This window comes from Dermochelys coriacea, chromosome 1 (genome assembly GCF_009764565.3).
Source record: "Dermochelys coriacea isolate rDerCor1 chromosome 1, rDerCor1.pri.v4, whole genome shotgun sequence".
Lineage (NCBI taxonomy): Eukaryota > Metazoa > Chordata > Testudines > Dermochelyidae > Dermochelys > Dermochelys coriacea.
This window is the reverse complement of record NC_050068.2, coordinates 163,266,004-163,287,620: the sequence shown is the minus strand read 5'-3', so window position 1 is coordinate 163,287,620 and position 21,617 is coordinate 163,266,004. Positions and strand designations below refer to the sequence as shown.

Here is a 21,617-nt window from a genome sequence, read left to right as displayed (position 1 = left end):
AGTCTAGGGCCCCAAGTAGCTCATGCCCCCATCCCATTAATTATTAGTATGTGTAGTATGTGGAAAAATATTGCTGCTTAGGGCCCCCAGTGGGCTGGCACAAGCACTGAACAATACATAAATGCAAATGAAAATGCATCCGATGAAGTGAGCTGTAGCTCACGAAAGCTTATGCTCTAATAAATTTGTTAGTCTCTAAGGTGCCACAAGTACTCCTTTTCTTTGAACAATACATAGTTAAGGATACATCATTATGCATTTACTGAAACAGAGAAACATATGTATAGAGCAGCGAGGTCAAAATAACTAAAGGTGGTTTTAAGAGAGACCTGAATATAAAGGGAAGGCGGATCACCCCCCAAGGACATGAAATCCAAATGAACTAGCAGTCGCCTGAGCTACACATTAGCCTTGGCGGGCAATCATGAAAAGGTCAAACCCATGTAATTTACCTTAAAGTGATAAAGAACCTAATGTAAGTGAAATAGTTTTCTATATTATTTTGCAAAATATACCTTAAAATCCCTCTTTCAGTGAAGAAATATAGGGACAACAAAGAGGAAAAGTCAGTCCTGCTACAGTTCTGCATTGCTTGGATTTTATGTTCTTGTAGCAGTACTGTTCCATGTTTTATGCTGTAGATATTGACCCAGTCACAGATACCTTACTTTTCTCCTGTCTGCAGTGCTGCAAATATTTATATCTCCTGGTTATTATACTCAATGTACTACATTTGAATAATGAAGTGGAAACTGGAAAATATAACCACTCAAAAGAAAAAGTTCTCAACTTCAAAATGAAGCAATCTGGAATTTCATTTCTGTCGAGTCTTCTCTTCCAAGCCCACCCTCTAGTCTCCCAAAGGGAACAGATTTCCCCATGACTGATGGAAATTTAAGTCTCCTCATAGGAAGGATTTCCCTTCCAGAAATCTAATACTTAAAAGAGGTAACAGGCAACATGACTCTGTGCCAAAGAACAGAACTTTCCAAAGATTTAAATGGAATAATCTCTTTGTTTTACATGGCAGACAAAATCTACATGGAAAGCAAACACAAAGGAGTGGAAAATGCAGAAACTGGAATAATAAACATAAAAGGCAACTTATTTTCTGTTGGAAAACTTGGAAATGACCATATGTTAATAACTCAAAGAGAGAAAGCAAAACATGACTACCTCACAAGTTTCAAGGTATAATTTACAGTGTAAATCTAAACAATGGATTTTGAGTATCATATTGAAAAGATACTTCAGTGAATTTGCCAGTTTAAAATGTTGGAAAATTTCAAAGTCCTCTAGCCACACGACTCTCATTGAGGTCAGTGGGAGATGTACAATTAAATCTCTGCATGCCATTTTGAAAATTTACTTCAGAAGTAGTGTTACTTCACTCCTAAATAATGACAGGTTTCAGAGTAGCAGCCGTGTTAGTCTGTATTCGCAAAAAGAAAAGGAGTACTTGTGGCACCTTAGAGACTAACAAATTTATTAGAGCATAAGCTTGATGAAGTCAGCTGTAGCTCACGAAAGCTTATGCTCTAATAAATTTGTTAGTCTCTAAGGTGCCACAAGTACTCCTTTTCTTTTCACTCCTAAAATATCACAGGTTTGCAACTAAACATAATGGGCTAGAACCTCAGCTGATATAAACTGGCATAGTTCCATTCAATCAGCTGGGATCTGGCTCAATGTTTTATCATCTGAATTTCACTGCTCGCACATACTGTCCCTCAACTATTGTAACTTCAGTGATGAATATGGAAACTCACATCTCATAAAGGGAACATGTTTAAAACCTCAGCATTGCAACAGAAATTTGAACTTCAGCTACAGATGTGCAATAGAATCCTCTTGTATAGGTACCTTTCCCTCCAATTTTCCTTTCCCAGAAGTTGTATGCATGACTCGGGAAGCTTTCAAGCTTAAAAGGCAATGGACCTATTTCTTATTTACATCAAGGGTGCTTTATACTATATGGTTTATAGTATCTAATCTTAAAGTGTATGTAAAGAGTGTAGATTAGAATCTGGCCCATTCATGAATACAGCACCATTAATTGCAAACTACAGCAAATGAACCCAATGTCCATTTTAGTTCTCCAATTAAATGATTGTTTGTTTGGCCTCAACTGTAATCTAGTAATTTTATAAGAATAAAAATATCTAAATTTCAGAAAAAGATTAAAAAGTCTAAAGGAACCAGACCATAACGAACATGAACAAAGATGTCTAGATCACAGTGTCTGTATGCCCTTTTCCAGCCAATAATAATATTGTAATATTCATCTCAAAATGTTGATCTTTTGGGCCCAATCCTATTCTCCCTTAAGTAAACAGGATTTGGATTGGAAATGTTTTTCTTAAAATTTGATTATTCCATGAAATAAGAGAATTCACATTTGTAGTGTAAACTGAGTTAAGCCTAAATTTAACCCTGAACATTTCTTTAACCTTTTTATGTGGTTTATTTCCTGTTCATTTTTCTCCCTTCTTTTAGATTACTATTTAAAAAAAACCAAAAAACTAAGTATCAATACACAGAAGACTTTTTTGGTACAGAGTGTTACACAGTCTGTTGGGATTATTGCATAAAGGTGAGTTATAGGGTGTTCATCCCACGCCACCCCTGAAGGGGTTAAAATGGCTCTGAAGGGGCTACTTGAAAGAATGGGCTGTAGCAAAGGTGGGATGGCATGGACCTTTAGCTGCTGATTGTCAGATCTCTAGGCTAGAACCCACTGTAGAGGGATGGACTGGGTTCCCCTATCAGCCACTGCGGGAGTAGCACAAACAGGGCATAGAACTTTGAAGACTGCCTGTGATGGTTTGTTCAGAGAGACTTTTATATCCCAAAGTGAAGTGGAGTTGGGGTGGAGAAACTATAGTGCCCTGGCCAGAGGCCCAAGCCATGAAGAGGAAGCACTGCAGCTTGTGGAATATGAGTATCTGAAACACTGCAGAGTGAGAGATTGGGACTGTCATGCTGTTTAGAGTAGCTTACGACCATGAGTGCCTATCTCAGGCAGACTGTCAGAAAGCTGGTGGTGTGTTCTATAATTAGATTTCACCAAGCTAGTAACAAATGTGAACTCCAGGATCACTGTAACACTCTTACCATGGAGTCACAGACAGTCCCCTTAGACTCTCCAGTCTATTTTGCCACCAAGACAAATTGGACCAAAAATCAGGTTGCTCCCAATCCCAAGAGACCAGTCACTTGCCCCAGATCAATTGGTACCCCAGAAAGCAGCGCAGGCCAAGGGACATGCTGGTCGCCCTTCCCACAGCCCCCATTGGCCTGGAGCGGCAAACCGCGGCTAGTGGGAGCTGCGATCTGCCAAACCTGCGGACGTGGCAGGTAAACAAACTGGTCTGGCCCACCAGGGGCTTTCCCTGAACAAGAGGTGGACCGGCTTTGTGAACCACTGCTCTAGATCTTACACCAAAAGCAATGCTGGTGGTCAATTCTACAATAGACTAATTAAAGGTTTATTAGCTAAGAAAAGGAAGTGAGAGTTATTGAGAGGTTAAAGCAGGTAAAACATAATACACAGGTGAATCAGAGTTTGTAATTCCAAATGGTGGCAGTAGGGTTGCCAGGTGTCTGGTTTTCGAACCAGAATGCCCAGTTGTAAAGGGACCCCAGTGGCTCCGGTCAGCACTGCTGACCGGGCCGTTTAAAGTCCAGTCAGCGGCGTAGCAGGGCTAAGGCAGGCTCCCTGTCTGCCTTGGCTCCGCGAGGCTCCCAGAAGCAGTGGCATGTCCCCGCTCCAGCTCCTATGTGTAGGGGCAGTCAGGGGGCTTTGCATGCTGTCCCTGCACCAAGCACTGGCTCTGCAGCTCCCATTGGCCGGGAACTGCAGCCAATGGGAGCTGCGGGGGGCAGCACCTGCGGACAGGGCAGCACACAGAGCTGCCTGGTCACACCTTCATGTAGGAATCAGAGGGAGGATATGCCCCTGCTTCAGGAGCTGCCTGAAGTAAGCACCACTTGGATCCTGCACCCCTACCCCCCTCCCAGGCCCCAACCTCCTGCCCTAGCCCTGTTCCCATTCTTGCCCTTCAATCCCAGCCCGGAGCACCCTCCTGACCCCCAAACCCCTCATCCTTAGCCCCACCCTGATTCTGCACCCCCAGCCAGAGCCCTCACCCCCCCGCACCCCAACCCCCTCCCACAGCCCTGATCCCCTCCTGCACCCGGAACACCTCAGTCCCAGCCCAGAGCACCCTCATGCACACCAAACTCCTCATCCCCAGCCCCACCCCAGAGCCTGCACCCCACACCCCCTCTACACCCCAACCCCAACCCTGATCTCCCTCCTGCCCTCCGAACCCTTTGGTCCCAGCCCAGAGCCCACTCCTGCATCCCAAATCCCTCATCCCCAACCCCACACTAGAATCCACACCCCCAGCCAGAGCCCTCACACCCCTCTACTACCTGCCCAGAGCCCCCCCCACATTCCAAACCCTTCAGCCCCAGCCCAGAGCCCCCTCCTGCACCCCAAAATTCTTCATCCCCAGCCCCACAACAGAGCCCGCACCCCCAGCCGGATCCCTGAGTAGTACAATACTGAGTAGTACAATACTCTGAACAATAACAAAAGATAATATCTAGCTCTTATACAGCCCTTTTCATCAGTGGCTTTCCAAGTATTTCACAAAGGAGGTCAGTATCATTAGCCCCATTTTACAGTTGGTGAAACTGAGGCACAGGGAGGGGAAGTGACTTGCTCAGAGTCACCCAGCAATTGATTTCAATGGGCCTATTTATGAAATAAGGTGCTGCTCCACATGAGTAAGAAAAGGTAGCAGAATCTGGCCCTTTATACTTTGCTTTTGGTAATGTTACTTCTACAAGCAAAAAAAGAGAAAGTAATATGGGCTAATCCTGCAAAGTGCTGAGCAGTTCGGCTCCAATTCTGCAGGGCTTCACTCTGCTGATTTCCATGGGAGCACTCCTACTTAAAGTTAAGCATGTGCTTCATGCTGTGTAGGATCGTAGCCACAGCGCTCAGCATTTTGCAGGATTGAGCCCTAGAGATGTTTTGCACATAAAGTCCCTGCAGACCATTCTGAATTCACTTACTGAATATGGGTTAAAATACATTTTGATGGATCTCCACTGAACGAACAAGATCCCATAAACACTGGAGGTGCTGGAGCTGAGTATAACAGCGTTCACATTAGAGACAGTCTCTGAGTAAAAAAATGGTGTTAGAGTGCATCTTGGGGACTGAAGTGAGAGCTGAAGCCATAGAAACGAGACAGTTTTAGAAGCAAATGGGCAAAATTCTCCTCTTGGATGGACATGGTGGAATTCTGCTGTGTTATTCTGTCTCCCAATGTGCAAGAGACTCCTACTGGCCTGTGCCAGAAACAGAGGGCTAAATTATGCTTCTTCCTGTGCAGGAGTGCTATGGGGGTAAGGGTGCAGGGAGCACACCCCTTCTGGTACATGTGCAAGGGCCAGGCATAGTCTGTGGCAGTAAAATGGGGACAGCTAGTAATCCCATCAGCATTAGTGGCCACAGAGGGATTGTTTCTAGGCAGGGAGAGGGTGGGACCAAAGCCTTCCGCTGTTCCCCACAAACCTGGCAGTGTGGCCTGCTTGCAAAGGTGCAGTAAGGGGCACCTGTTCCTTGCATTTTCATCATCTACCACTGCCCATCAGATGATGTCCCACCACCTCCTCTTCCTGTTCCCAGGCATAGTTCAGGCTCAGAAAAGTCATCAATTGTATCAATTTATATAAGCTCAGAACCCATCCAATGATCTGAGGGCATGGACGTTCATAATAAAATCAACATCAAGCACCAGATCCCACCACAACTAGAATTCTCCCAAAACTCCCTGCAGTCTTTCCTCCTCTCCTCCTTCCCCTCCCACCCCCCCACCCCCAAAAGTCTGGGAGAACTAATAGGCCATGCAGCATGACCTGAAGGTCAACACATTGGGGCTTTGGCAAAACAAACGGCAAATTCCACAGCTGAGGACCCTTCACTGAAAACTGAATTGAGCTCTAATTGAGTCCAGACACCGTGTAGCCACATTAATAGTGCAGTAGCAAGTGCTGACACCATCATTAGTACGTATAATCCTGCTACGCAGCTGCTGCCATTATGAGCCGTTTTATTTTCTCTCACGAATGGCTGAATGGTTAGACACTCCTCATAGTCAGCTACTCTAGCAGGCTTGTGTGTGATACACACTTGGGGATAGGGGGAAATAGCAGTTTGGTTACTCATCTTTGTACTGGGAGGTGGCACACAATTTAAACATGGGCACAGGATCTTTTTTTAACCATATAGGCTTCAATGCATGCACAAAAGAAAATTGTACTCTGACTAACATTAACTGAAATGGACATTTCTAATCCACTGATTAGCCTTTTCCATTAGAAGTGTTAGCGCCAATATGGTAATGATTTAAACCACTAGTTGGGGGTAAATTCGGAACCTCAGACTTCTGTTCTTATTTTGCCACGACAGGGTTAGGGCTGCAATTTTGCACAATGTATTTTAAGAGAGGGCCACAAAGTGTTCATAGCGAAGCGGGGAAAAGCAATAGCAGTACAGGAGACCTCTCCACAGGCACTGGATTGTACCAGTACAATATTTACTCTTTTCTTTCCTATCAAGTACAAATAGGACCTGATTCAAAGCCCACTGAAGTCAATGGAAAGACTCCCCCAGTGCATAATATATAAAAGCCATTTTGAATACAGAAGTTTGTCTTACTAGCATCAACATATAATGAGACTGGACAAGCACCATTTACCCAACACTAACCACATAGTGGTGTCCTAGATTCTTTTTATATTCCCCCATACTTAGAAAAGGAAATAACTCTGGTAACTGGTGGCAAATGTTGACTTTTTAAAGGCAATCACAGTGTGACAACACAAATCTGGGTTTCCTTATCACCCCCCCATTTAAAACAAAACAAAACAAACTTCTGGGGCATGGAAAATGTGCTGGGAACTTAATGAACATTTGGGAGGAAATTCAAGCTTTCCACTAGTCTGGCCTTGTGCAGTGCTGTCACCATGCTCCTGCTCGTCATTCGCCTTGCACTAGTCCAGGAAACATGCAACACTCCGTGAAATTTGCTCAACTATTTACTCCTATTAGCAGGCGTCCCACCCGCCCTCTCACTCAACCCCTTCAGAATGTCACTACTCCTATGACAGCCGTAGCTAAAGCAGAGATAATGTACTGAGACCAAGTGGATTCAGGTGTAATTTGATGTTAAACAAGATAGCTAATACAATGAATCTCTGTCTTGGCTGTGTATAGTAAGCTGGAGGTTTGTCCACTACCCACGTGATTTTCTGTTGCTCAAGCGTGTGTTTCCTGAAGCATAGCATCAATATTACACTAGCCCTAAAAGGTGGAAGCACTGATCCCCAAACAGTCATGTTAACATAGTACAGTTAATGTGACTTTGAACTTCAATCAATGCCAGACTAGTGAACTTCATTTAGACCATGCTGACTGTCCCACAAGCTCTTGGCTGTGAGAAGTCCTGGTCAGACACACTCAGATCTTTGTTCAATGAATCATTGCCTAAAGATTCAATTAAATCCAGTTTAGTCTGCTCTGTAGCCACAGTCTGTGTCTTTGTGAGAACACGAGTGTTTAACAAGTTACCAGGGAAGAGCCAGACATGCAAGGGGTAGAGAGTGCTGACACACAGGCAGGGAGCATGGGGATTAGGGCTCTGTAATGTGTGTGGCTAATGAAGTCACCATGCATTCTGCTTATTAGTTCCAAAGACAGCAGCTGGTTCCTGACACACTATTTTAGGCTCCCTTAGGAGAAAGAAAAGGAGGAGGAAAAACCCTTTGTTTAATCAACTGAGGGAGGTTATACCTCAGGAGTAGAGAGGAGGGTGGCACACAATTTTCTCTGTATTGTAGAGAAAGAGAAAAATTTGACATTTTGACATGACGAATTTTGAGGATAAGCTGCACAGGGTGAAAATTTCCAATGGCTGTATACTGGGTTTATATATTGGATATTTATATTTTGGAGATATTGGATTCTGTCAAATATACACAGCACCCACAAACTCAGCCCAGGCCCCAGTGCACACCAGCACAGCTGTGCCATACAACCAGGCACATTTCATTTCAGAATTTTCATTGGCTGTTTTATTACCCTTGGAACCAAACCAAACATCAGGTCCTCTGCTTCTACCTGTTCCACCACTCTTCTGCTGAAAGAGACAAAGCAAAAGCTCTTGCGTGGCAACCTCTCTGAATTTCATTCAGAAAGCTGTAAAGCCTGTGCTTTGTTAGGCCAATAAACTAGAAAGCGCTGATCTGATGTCATAGGAATGTGCTTTGGATATAGATCAATATCAATGTTTATTTCTAAATTTGGAAGCTCAGGTTATGAGCTGACCTTTTCCCATGAAAAAACTTAGTAAGCTTCCAAGTGGCTACTGCATCAGACTGAACAACAAATGAGGGTGGGGCATTCCCTTTGGAAAGTCCCATACTAGGAGGAGGGAATCCCAATTTGAGCTCCTCAAAAGAGGTGATGAGGGTAAACAAAATCTGAAGCCCAAATGCAGCTATCAGTTCAATGGAGTTGTGCCTTCTTAGCCCTCCAGTGAAAGAAGGGATTACAATCAAATATATTTACCCAGCACCCATGTTTGTTCAAGAAGTTGGAGTTTGTTGCTGGGATTGTGCTCTTTAATTAACACTGTTCTGCTTAGCTTTAGATTTTTGCTTTTCAGAATGTGCATTTCTAACCCATGGGTGAATGTTACAGGTCCCAGTCCATGGAGGGTGAGAGTCTATTACAGCCCCAGCTAGAGAGTCTTGGTTCTTTAATTGAAGCTGTAGCAGCTCATGCTTTTAGATCTGGAGGTCCCTGGTTCAATCTCCCATGTGTCAACCTCTACAAGATAGTCAGCACATATATGAAATAACAGAGTCTTATACAGCAGAGTCTCAGGTTCATTTTACTGTTAGATATGATTGTGCAGCTCATCTTAACAGGAGTGGCACAAGCCCATCTAGATCTCTTCCAGGGGTTCCAGTCCAATACACATGCAAACAGAGCACCTGAACATAGTGCAGCTTTGGCAGCCAAGGCACTGAGGCTGAGAGCAGCAGCAATAGACTGTTTGCTTTTTTAAAACAGGAAGATGAAAGTGGTGAGAACAGAAAGATCTTCAGCAGGACAAGGATGAACACTGCAAGTACAGATGTGAGGGGCGGGAGAAAATAGCACCACCTCCCTCTGCTTATGGCACTCCTCTGTTTGCTCTACAATGACTGGTACTGATTTCTTCCATCAATAAACACTATGCAATGAACAGACTACTTTCTATGTGACATTTTTCATGCCAAGAGAGCGAGAAAAAGAGAGAGAGAGAGAGAAACTCAGTTACTTTTCTTAGGAGACTTCTCATTTTTAGTGAAAAGAAAAGGAGTACTTGTGGCACCTTAGAGACTAACAAATTTATTAGAGCATAAGCTTAGTCTCTAAGGTGCCACAAGTACTCCTTTTCTTTTTGCGAATACAGACTAACAGGGCTGCTACTCTGAAACCTGTCATTTTTAGTGAGAATCACATGAAGAATAAATAGGCAGCTTTCTTGCTCTACATTCTGGTGTGAAGGTTGGGACAGAGATTTGAGGCTGGGATTTCAAAGGAGCTTAAGGGAGTCATGTGCCACGATGCCCACTGAAATTTAGTGGGCATTGGGCTCTTGACTTCCCCTGGCTCCTTTTCAAACCCAGCATTAAACGCCAATGTCACTGAAGAGGAAGAGTTCTGTGTCAGGTCAGAAGCTTGTCTCTCTCACCAGCAGAAGTTGGTCCAATAAAAGATATTACTTCCCCCACCTTGTCTTTCTAATGGCACCGAACGACACAAATTCGGTGCCTATGATGTTTCTGAACACTTCTCATTAATGAACAGCCTAACAGTGTCTAATGGCAGCATAATCTGATGCCAGACAGGGGATCCAAGTTGAAGCCCCAAGCTTGAGTCTTTGTGAGCCAGTGGAAGGGGATTACTCCAGAATCAGCATGCCCTGTCCCTGTTTTTGAACTATCAGCACTAGCTACTATAGGAGTAATTTAGAATGAGCCTTTAGAGAAGGAATCTCAGCTGGCAGATTTGCTTGACCTACATAGGACCTTGGAGGGGAAGCAATAAAAAGAAGGAAAAAACAACATCCATTTCAAATAGTAGGTTTTAGTTGGTGTGTTTAATATGTTTTAGAGCGTGGCTGTCCATGAGACTGACTGGTTGGGTTTGAATTCTCCAGACAGAGATCAATCAGGGACATTCCCACTCCAGTACTGGATGCAGAACACAACCCTTTTTGGACAACAAACTACCCTGTCTTACAGGGAACACAGTGTGCAGTACATGTATAGGCACTGAACAGAAATACAAATACAACTCTACAGTCTCCATCTATTCCGGTCTGATAATAATTGCCAAAAAGTAACTACATTCAGTGAAAAGAAAAAAAGGATCTCATGCTCAAGGAATTGTCTTAAGAAGCTGTATATGAATTCACTTGCTTTTTGGCATAACTAAGTAGGATTCATACATATGAGTTTGTTACTAAATCTATAGTTACACCTTAAGTATTATGTTGATTACACTGGAGACATTAGTCCAGCAGTGCTTAGTGACAGCAGTCCCAATTAGGTGAAGTAGCTTTGTGATCAATGCATCATAGTCTAGTTTGCTGAACTCAGAAGAGGAAGACAGGTGCTTCTGAGTACTAGTTCATGGCCTTTGGCATGGCTATATTCTGTAAAGTATGCTGCTGCTCAGAGACAGAAAGCAGCAGAGCTGGCTACCAATTCTTCCCCACTACCAGCCCCACTGTGCGGGACTGTGGGGTACAATGGAGTAGGTTCTTGATACATGAGGTACCTTGTGTTAATTTATAAAACCACATAGACATCTCTATTGCAAATATCCACAAAACAACCTACCACCCCACCAAAAATTACAAACATTTCTCTCTCCATCTTCATCCTGAAAGAAAGTGTGACAAAGTCAACAGGCCTTGCAGTATTCCCAGAGGGTCAATAAATCCAGGTCTGACCAAGCAGAATCAAGGACTCTTCATTGAAAACATCTTCCTTCCAGCATTTAAACCAGGAGGCAGTAAGCTTGAGCAGCTCATTTGATCACAACTGCCATGTTATCACATTAGGATGGAGGTAGCATCTAAGGCAAAGACCCAAGCCATTTTGGTGTGTATAGGTCAAAAACCTTCCTCTTCACCTAGAACTGCAGTCCAACTATTATTCTGATTTATTTTATCAGCGCTAAGGAAACGTCATTCATTTCCGATAGCAAACTATTATCTATTCTATTCAACTTGTCAATGAGTTCAACCTAATCAAATTGAAGTTGGGTCTGGTTTATGAGATCAAATCTCACAACATAAGTCTTAATTAGGAAATACCAGAAATTTGTGGACAGGTTTGTGAATACTTTATAAGGAGGGCCCTACTAAATTCACAGTCCATTTTGGTCAATTTCATGGTCATAGGATTTAAAAGATCGTAAATTTCATTATTTCAGTTATTTAAATCTGAAGTTTCACGGTGTTGTAATTGCAGGGGTCCTGATTCAAAAAGGAGTTGTGCGGGGATCGCAAAATTATTGTAGGGGGGTTGCGGAACTGCTACCCTTACTTCTGTGCTGCTGCTGGCAGCAGCACTGCCTTCAGAGCTGGGTGGCTGGATAGCGGCGGATGCTGGTTGGGAGCCCAACTCTGAAGGCAGAGCTGCCGCCAGTAGCAGCACAGAAGTAAGGGTGGCAAGAAATGGTATTGCCACCCTTACTTCTGCACCACTGCTGGCAGGGTGCTGCCTTCAGAGCTGGGCGCCCGGCCAACAGCCGCTGCTCTCCAACCACCGAGCTCTGAAGGCAGTGCAGAAGTAAGGGTGGCAATACCATGATCCCCCTAAAATAACCTTGCAACTCTCCTGCAACTCACATTTGGGTGAGGACCCCACTTTGAGAAACGCTGGTTTCCCCTGTGAAATCTGTATAGTGCAGGGTACAAGCACACAAAAGACCAAATTTCATGGTCTGTGACACATTTTACATTGCTGTGAATTTGGTAGGGCCCTATTTATAAACTACTGGTCTTGTTTCTTTATTGCTACCACAGACAGAATGCATGGGGCATAGGTCTCCACTGAACTGGGGACTAAAAGACAAAACATTACTACAGAGCAGCTTAAGAGGAGAGACCCACGTTGCTGAAAGTTATGTAAACTATGAAGCTGGCCTAGAGTGAATATTAAACATTAGAAATAGTTTGAAGAAAAGACTTCCAACCCTGTTCCACCTCCCCACTTTACATTGCAAACTTGACTCAAACCCAACCAAATGTTTTCTATATTTCATACAAGTTTATTTTATCTTTTTTCACATTATATATTCCTTTTTGTACATCTCTGGACTCCAGATTCTAGCCAGGATTAGAAATGGAAGTGCCAAAATACTTCGATATGTACCATTCTCATGGTATTTCTGGCCCTCCAAAAGCAGAAAGTGCTGGAAATCCCACAAGAAATCCTATTCTCATGAAAATTCCATCCCAGTTCTGAAGGCCTGAGGGTTATGCTTAGTTCAGATAAGCAGCCTTGCAAACCCAAACTTCAAATCTGCTGACAGATTACCCATCATTTACAGATGCTGCTTCTGTTTAAGACAGCCGTTTTATGAAAATAGAAAAAAATATTTACACTCAATCTTTTTTTAGGGCTGTCTGCACAAAGAGAAACATGTTTCTAATTCAACTTCATTATTTTTCAAAACCAAGTTTCCAAGCCTGTTAGCTGGATTTGTGCAGAACATATTGGCAGCAATTCTGGTATATTACACTGCAGTTCGAAGGCACTAATTTACAGGGTGGTAACCAGCAACAAGGGAAAACAGGTCAGAAGGGCAGGCTGTGGAGGGATGAGTTTCCCGGCAGAATGGCTGTAGAAATGGCCAAGACTTGCTCCTCCCAAATATCTGAGCCGGCCTTCGGCAATCAGCAACTACCTCTCTGGCACACTGCCTCCCAGTGATGTCACAGACTTTCTGTAAATTGGTCACTTCCCAAGTGATAGATATCAGATAATTAGCTAGTTTCCTTAGGACTAAACAGATATTGGCAGTTTTGAAATTCTATGCATTCTTCCTGCTAAGCAGAGTTAAAATGTTAAGATGAGAGAGGGACAGTGTCACTCTTGTCTGCTTCCATCTTGCCACGCTAATTGGTTTTCAAAGGAAAGTTAGCAAAAAATATTGGTAAAATATCTATTATCATTCCGTCTGAATCCAATTCGATCACATTTCAGGTCTATCTCAGTTTAAAAAATAACAATTAGAATCATAGGCCTGAATCCAATGACCAATGGATTCCCATGACTTCAGTGGGCTTTGGATCAGATCCCAGGAGAATAAGATGATGATGGCCCACAGAGAGTGACCATTTCTCAATTTCTTCAGTCACACTCTTGTAAAACAATTTTTCATGGGTGCAGAACTTAGTGTCTGGTTGATGTCACAAAGCTTAGTTTTCCTTTTGCCCCTAAATCAACACAACAAAAAGGTTCAAATGTTGGGATAAGTCCTGGTGTCTTCATAATCCATAAAAATTTTTTACGTGGATTTCAGTAGGACCAGTTTTTGGTTCCTTTTGTGCATTTGTATTATATGTATGTATGTATATATATAAAATCAGCACATATAAATAATGGTTGGAATGTTTTGGTGGTATGTGCTGATGCTGTACTAGTTTTGTGTTGCCTTGTTATTATTATTATTATTAGGATGGGGAAGATTGTTTGTTCAAGAATGCTTCCCACACCCTCCAACATATGCTAAATCAATTTACACCTCTAACCCAATATAATGCGACCCGATATAACAGGAATTAGGATATAACGCGGTAAAGCAGTGCTCGGGGGGGGGGGGGGAAGCGGGGCTGCACGCATCGGGGGATCAAAGCAAATTTGATATAACGCAGTTTCACCTATAATGCAGTATGATTTTTTGGCTCCCGAGGACAGCATTATATTGGGGTAGAAGTGTACTTAGGCTAATGTGACAAAATTTTAACCACCTTGAAAAACCAACTCCTGGCAATAGCCAAACAAAATCTTAGTGACAAGCACAACTCATAGTGACACAGCACTTCACAACTTCAAAGCACTAAGTTATACCTTAACTAATTACATCTTCAATATAAGGTAGTTACTGTAAGTATGATTTCCATTTTACAGGGGAGGAAACAGGTAGAGAGGGCTAAGTCACATAGCAAGTCAGTGGGGAGCTGGAATTAGAACTCAAGAGCAACTGCTTCTAGTCTCACACTCAGCCCACTAGCCTACACTCTCGCTCCTATAAAAGTACTTTATGGCAGTTCAGCTGTAAACTTCCATAACACTGAAGTGTCAGCACTGAAACCCAGTCCGATATTTGGCATGCGACTTGAAATCAAATTGCTGGGCTAAAGGGGAATCAGAGTCTACTCGACTATTCTAACACATCAACACAATCAATTACTGACGGCTTGACAGGCATTTGTAATTCATTATACTGTAACAAAAGTATAGGAAAATTGTATCTAGTTTATTGCATCACTCTCCCAATACACTTCGTACATCATGGGTTTTGTTAAATTGCAAGGTCTTTTGAAGCAGGGGCCATGTCTTCATATGTGATTTTGGAGCACCTAACACAGTAGTTTTCAACCTGGGGTCTGCAGACCCCTGGGGTCTGTTGACTATGTGTAAGGGGTCTGCGAAAGGTTGCGATTACCATAGAAAAATGGTTTTCAACCTGTGGTCCGTAGGCCTCTGGGTGTCCACAGTCTACAGCTAAGATTTCCAAAGGGATCTGCACTTCCATTTGAAATTTTTTAGAGGTCTGCAAATGAAAAATGGTTGAAAACCCCACTGATCTAGCACAAGTCAGGTTCAGTTCCTGAGGGTGACCTCTGGACATGCATTTGCTATAACAGAAATATGAAAAAAGTAGTAAGAATCATAGTCAAACAGTACATTTAAAATTTCTGTCAGCAGCCTCATGATCTTATCTTCCAAAATTAGTTTAATAATTAGATGGTATTTTTTTGGCTTTCTCTTTATAATGCTTGACTTCATTATAATGATTGCAGTCTAACAGGAAAACAATGGCATAATCTCCTAAAATCCCCTAAATTTACCAAGCAATTGCACAAGGTTTTAGGCATGCAACACCCATTAAACCCAATGGGAATCCCATGGCTAATACTCCATGCTCTTTTTTTGGAAATGTGCATTCTAATTGGTTTTCCAGTCTGTAAAAGCAGTCACCACAGACAGATTAATATTAAAGTGAAATGTTGCTGGGTTGGAATGCATATTATATTATATGTACAATGCCAAAACTGCAGAGTTTAAATATATATATATATGAGCAAATCTTGGATCTTTAGGAGCAGCAGGACAGCTGGTAGTGAAATCACTGGTACACATGCAAGTGAGTCAGAGAGGAGCAAGGGTAATGGGAGACTCCCACAAGTGGGAAACTCAGTACATTTAGACACAACTGTGCCAAGCAAATTTACAATTGCACATAGTTAAGCTGTGATTTGCACTTCAATGATGAGTGTACAAGAAGGAAAAAAGCTGCCTGTAAGAAGTGACTCATCCATTTCTGCTTCGTTTTAATCTTGTGAAAGAGTGCTCCTGCATGACATCACCAGCGTTAGGAATATACAGGAGTTCTTTCTTGTAAAACAGTTACAAGGCTATGGCTTTGTCATTAGCTGCCCTGAACAGCAACACAGCCAACTCGGGAGGAGACTTCTCAGACACTGAATTCCAGTCACATCCCATTTATCACAGGAAAATGGATGCAGAAATGATTCAGGTCCCATTTGGAACACTTAATGCTAACTAAAAATAATCAACTCCCATTTTGTGGCATGTGTGGAAACAGCCTCCTAAAAGATTCAGAAGATTCTTTCAAGGTTTATTTTGTGATATGTTTCTGGGATTGAGTGATTTGAGATGATCAGAGGCAAGGCGCTACCTTAATGCAAAGTATGCCTCCTCTGAAAATGTGGGTACTGTACCATATATAACAGCAAAGAGGACATAAGAAGTCTACTCCTCCAGCTTGTCCTTATCTGAGGGTACAGGTAGGGAGGGACTAGAAGTCCACTGCTGGCCACACATCTGGCAGAATAGGCATTTAGGCTCTGAGGTGCTGGTCAGCTTTGTTGGGCCACTGCAATGTGCTGCCAGGTGCTGTTTTCTGCTCCTCTGAACTGGAGCAGAGGACACAGAATTTCTGTTGTCGGCTTTGGTATTTGCACAGCCACCATATACAGGTCCAAACACAACAACAGCTGCCACCAGCTGATGAACTAGACACACCTCCTAATGAGACACCATGTCCTGTTGAGGATATGACACCTGCCCTAGTATGCTACCTGCCTGGGCACTTCTGTGTGCTATGGAGCATCTAAGTGCATGAGAAGTAAAGACCCCCCCTGCCCTTTCCACATCTTGCACACCAGAGGGCAGGATTTAGCCATCTGTAACCTATGTGCTTAATCTATGATTGTACCTAGCATGTCCTTCAATTTAGCATTTGAGAGAGAGAGAGCTGTTGATTATAAGGAGATTGAGAGGTAGACAAGACATTCTTTTAACTTGGCCTTGAAATAACTAATATTTAGATAGGGCCAGACTGTGTAACCCTAAACTCACATTGGCTCACATGAGCAGTCCCACTGTCTTCTATGGGACTACAAGTGTGAGTCAGTGATCACCCATGCACAATCCAGTTCATACAGCACACAGATCTTCTGGCATCTGTTGGGGGGATTTCTGTGCTGAAGTGCAGCTGTGTCTCTGATTCACCTTAAAAAGAATAAAGCAAAGTCTTGGCTCATCTACCCAGTTACCCCCATCCTCAGTCAGATTAGTGTGGTCTTTTCTGCTGTGAGACTTCATTGTAATGAGATTTTGTCTAAAAGTCTAATTTCACATGGAAACTCAAATGAGTTTTATGACAGGCCACCTCAGTGTAAACAGCCTATTTGTTTTAGATGCCATCTCTTGCCAAAAAATAGTATGTAATCATTTGACTGAGTAACATGAAACCCCTACCAGTACGGTGGGATTTCTATTTCCAGGCATGGAACCAAAGCTGCCACACTAGGGTCTGCTAAGGTGGGTGCTCAAACGGACTTCTGTATATTCAGGCTACAGGTATCAAAAAGAGAAATCTGCAGGATGTGTTCAGGGAAAATAGAAGCGTTCATGGATTGGGGAGTCACTGAAATATAGGTGGGCATAACAGCAAGTAGGTACAGAGCTAGGGATAGAACCCGTATTGCTAGGCTCCCAATTTTGTGCTTTAGCCACAAGACTATGCTTCACCCCCTATTAGGGAACATATCCAAGGTACTGCTGCATGAGATCGTACAGAGAACAATATTTCAGGTGCTCCTTCAAACATTCAGCATGGGCTAAATTCTACAGCTGTCAATGAGGTTGTGCTGATTGTAAGTGAAGGCAGAATCTGGACCTGTATTATTTACTGTAATATATAGACCATATCTACCATATAAGCACCTGCACCAAAGTATTAATATAAAATAATATTTTGTGTGTATCCAAATTTCTTGCTTGTGAAAGGTGCCTCATTGACAGCCATGGAAACTAAAACAGGTGGCAATGGTGCAAGATTCTCCCCACGACCCCACCGGTGTGTCCCCGCCTGCTTTTGGAAGGACCACCTCCAATGGCAGTAAGGAGTTCAGCCTGCATGCACATTCAGTCAGTGGACTCTCTACTGTGACTTCCAGCAAGGGTGTCAATTAGTGTCAATGTCAGACACGTAATTGTTCATTGGCCTGTCAGAGGATAACAGCTTTCAGACACTACTGATGAGGGCTGGATTGGACATGGTGATCTACAGGTGAGAAGTCCATCTATGTCTTTGGGAGTAGTGACCGCCTCTTCCTCTGATTATACAGTGCCCAAAACAATGGAGCCCCAAAACTGATTGGGGCCTTTCAGCATTGCTAGAATATCAGTGATTAATATTCGGCTACATAGATACTTATTTGGCCTTCATCGTTGTAGCATCTGAGCGCTTCCCAAGAATTTAAAACACAACTATAACAATCTCTTTTTCTCTTCCTTCACAGCCCATAGGAGAAATAGCTTTATTGGTTTATAAGGGTTTACTTATTTGCTTGTTTATAGTACTGAATTATAGATTCATAGAAATGTAGGGCTGGAAGGGACCTCTTCAGGGCATCTAGTCCACATATGTGTCTGTATAGAAATGACTAATTCTCTGAGTCTTCCAGTCCTGAAAACTGGCTTTCACTTTAAGAACACAGCAGATTTACAGTAAAGCTCTGCTGCTGGGCTTCCCCAGATGTATGACCGCTGTTGTGCAGCTCTCAGTTCTGATCACCAGCAGTGTTCCCCTTTGCACTCACTACAGAAAGATGCAGGCTCATAGCACACCCCTCAAAGAGAGGGTTTATACCTTGGAGGACATTACAGATCCTCCTGGAAATCTGCCAAAAAGTCGAGTTTTATTTTTTAAAGGTTTTTACCTTTTGTCTCAGAGCAACAGCTTGTCTGCAGTCCTGGAAACACCATTCGGGGTCTGTGTGACTCAATTTATGACTCAGGAAACTGCCTATTCTGTCCTTCAAAGCACCGCATTTTTGGTTCCAGACTTCAGTCAAATTGAAGTCAGATCAAACTGATTTTTTTTCCTGCTCTGAGTAATTTAATTAGTCTGCACATAAAAAAAGCCAAATTTTACAACAAACATCCATTGATTTACCTATTTTACATTAGGCACTCTTATTATTTATACCATCTTTATTGTGTAAACCTCCTGCTGCCCTAGAATTAGAGCAACCCTGCCCCAACCCTATTGCCTGGAAACCCTGGATATTTTACAGGTACACATATGTCCACAAGTATGTTATACAGCTGTGCTTTGACATCATGCTCATAAGTCCGGCCTCCAAGCTGGCAGCACTCTCAGAAATGAAGTTACAGTGCAATTTAGTCTCAGTGTTTCTAATGATGCAAATCCTTCCTTAGGCCGGGGTAGACAAAGCAACTTGCTTAATTAAAGTCCAGGAGCATGTCATTGCCCTGCTTTTGGTGTACTGCCTGCAACTCATAAAGCAGCAAGAAAAAATGGTTCCACATTCTCAATGTAACCCCACTCTATTACACAGTTGCATTAATGAAAGTCCAGTATTTTCATCTTTCAACTTTCAGCTACAGCAGTTTCCATTTTGTAAGGTTCTTGAAAGGGAAAATTCCTCTCTCATGCTGTCGACATTAATAGTGAAAAATTATGCTGAAAACCCCTTTAGTCTAGTATTTTTGTACAGAGATCTTCAGAGTTATGAGGATGACCTTCCAGACCTTTTACATTGAGCACTGGATTGTTTCTAATGCTTTCTGTCATGCTGATCCCATTTCTAACTTCCCTTGAAAATGACAGACAGAAGTAAAAGCATATTGATATTGCTATTTGTTCCTCTAACAACTTAACAGCTGCTAGGATGTAGAAATCCACTCTAGTTTAACAGTGTGTGTATATATGCACACACACACACACACACACACCAAGAAGAATGGGCCTTATTATTCTCTCATACTAGTGTAGTTCAGAAATAATTCCATTCAAGGAAATAGACTCACACCTATGTAAGTGAGACGAGAATCAGGCCCTTTCTCTCTCTCTGCATGTATATACACTGTATTTTACAGTTACACATGTGCACTGTTTACAGATGTACACACACCAAAAAACAGATCCTGAGCCTCAAATTTGAGATCTGGAGGTTTATTTTATGCCCAGCTCTTGAATACACTGTGTGTTTGTAATAAATATAGTATGATACATGTGTGGGAATTATATAATATCTACACAACAAAACCTAATTACACACAAATGAGTTTAAAAAGGCCACATTACTCATGAGCAGTCAAACCACTGCTGAGGTCATCTCAAATGAGTGCCAAGAACATCTTTATGCCACACCATCATGTCTTCTGTGCATGACAAACATCTTGCAGGAAGACTATTTTGGATTTTTTTAAAACAGAAACCACTCCTTAAAGCATTATTTTTCATCTCTCTTTTGTAAATTCAGGCTCTTTTAGTACTATGAATCTGGCAGTAGAAAAGTGGAGGAACAGAAAATTATAACTAATATATTTTAGACACCTCTAAAATTACCTAAAGCAGCTTTTCCATACAATGGTGTGTGAAGCTCTGATTTACAAAGTGCAGAATGAAAGACTTTTTTCATGGTAGAAAGGGTAAGAATAGACAAAAGGGTGATTCACACCCTGGGCCTGAAATTGCTTCCCTTTGCCTATGTAAGGGAAAGGAAAAAAGCCAATGAGAAAGTAGATGAGGTTGTGGAAGGGGAGTAGTGGCTTTGTTCCATGCTACATACTTACCCACTTCTTGGTTGGAGCTCTATGCATACATGGAGGTGGAGGGGGGAGGAGCTGGGGAGAATCTTTCACCCCATGTTACCCCACACCAGATTTTCTAGCAGAAATTCTGGCAGTGTTAATTCGTCCTCTGAACCATCTAGCCACTCAGCAGAATGTTAGGGGACAACCAACCGGTGCTACCATGATTCCTAAGGAAGACATGCTGCCAAGTGGCTGGAGAGCATCAGGGAGACGTTTATTTTTTGCTGGCTGCCCAGCTCTTGGTCACAGCCCAGGATCTAACATCATACCCAAACTGTGCACCTATGTTTCAAAAGGCAGTCAGATTTTCTATCAATGAGCCATGCTGAAACAAGTTCTGCCAACTCTAATGGCTGCTCCCCCCAGCCCAACAATGTTATCTCTGCTGGGATCAGGCATTATGAGATGAAACTGAGTGAAAGAAAATTTAGAATTAATATTAGGAAAATCTGCCAATGGTGTAGTCTATTTAGGCTACAGAACAGCTCCCAGGGGAAATGGTCAGAAGACCCATTGCTTGAGTCATTTGAAACTAGAGAGGAGAAAACAATTGAGGACACACAGCAGGAAACTATCTTTCATTGGCAGTGGGGGTACTTGGACTACTGCACATGAGTTTGGTGCTGAGTTTCCAGGTGGCTCTGAAAACGTGATAAGACCGAGATGACAACAACCACTTCACACTTTGTAAAACCCAAACAACTAAAAACTCTGGAGAATTTTGAAAAGAAGGTTTTCTGTCCAGGTCAGATATTGAGGCCATTGTATATATCTCCTTGGGGGAGGGAAACACCAGAAATTTAATACAATTGAAGGGAAGAATGGTTTTAGAGTTAAGTTGATGACTGAGACTTGGGAGGCCTGGGTTCAATTCTCTGTGCTGCCACAGACTTCCTCTGTGACCGGGTGCAAGTCCTGCACTCTCTTTGTACCTCAGTTCCCTCTATCTGTAAAATCGGGGTAACACCATTTCCTCTTGCCACTCTTTGTCAGTCTTGCCTGTTCAGATTGTAAACTCTTTGAGGTAGAGACTCTCTCTCACTAAAAGTGTCTAGCCCAAAGAAGTCCTGGTTTTGGTTGAGGTCTCTAGA

General features: G+C 42.6%; 1 protein-coding gene and 1 long non-coding RNA gene across 5 annotated transcripts in view; one reads left to right on the top strand and one right to left on the bottom strand.

Annotated features, from left to right (window-relative positions):
* The window catches only part of RUNX1 (RUNX family transcription factor 1), a 219,900-nt gene that overhangs the window by 168,160 nt on the left and 30,123 nt on the right, over positions 1–21,617 (bottom strand). The gene's annotated exons all lie outside the window — the stretch shown is intronic.
* LOC119863376 overlaps positions 1–21,617 on the top strand; it is a 45,500-nt gene that overhangs the window by 14,415 nt on the left and 9,468 nt on the right. Inside the window, exons 2-3 of the long non-coding RNA XR_005295589.2 lie at positions 1,031–1,191; positions 2,497–2,593. This is a non-coding gene — a long non-coding RNA (uncharacterized LOC119863376). The remainder of the gene's footprint in view (positions 1–1,030; positions 1,192–2,496; positions 2,594–21,617) is intronic.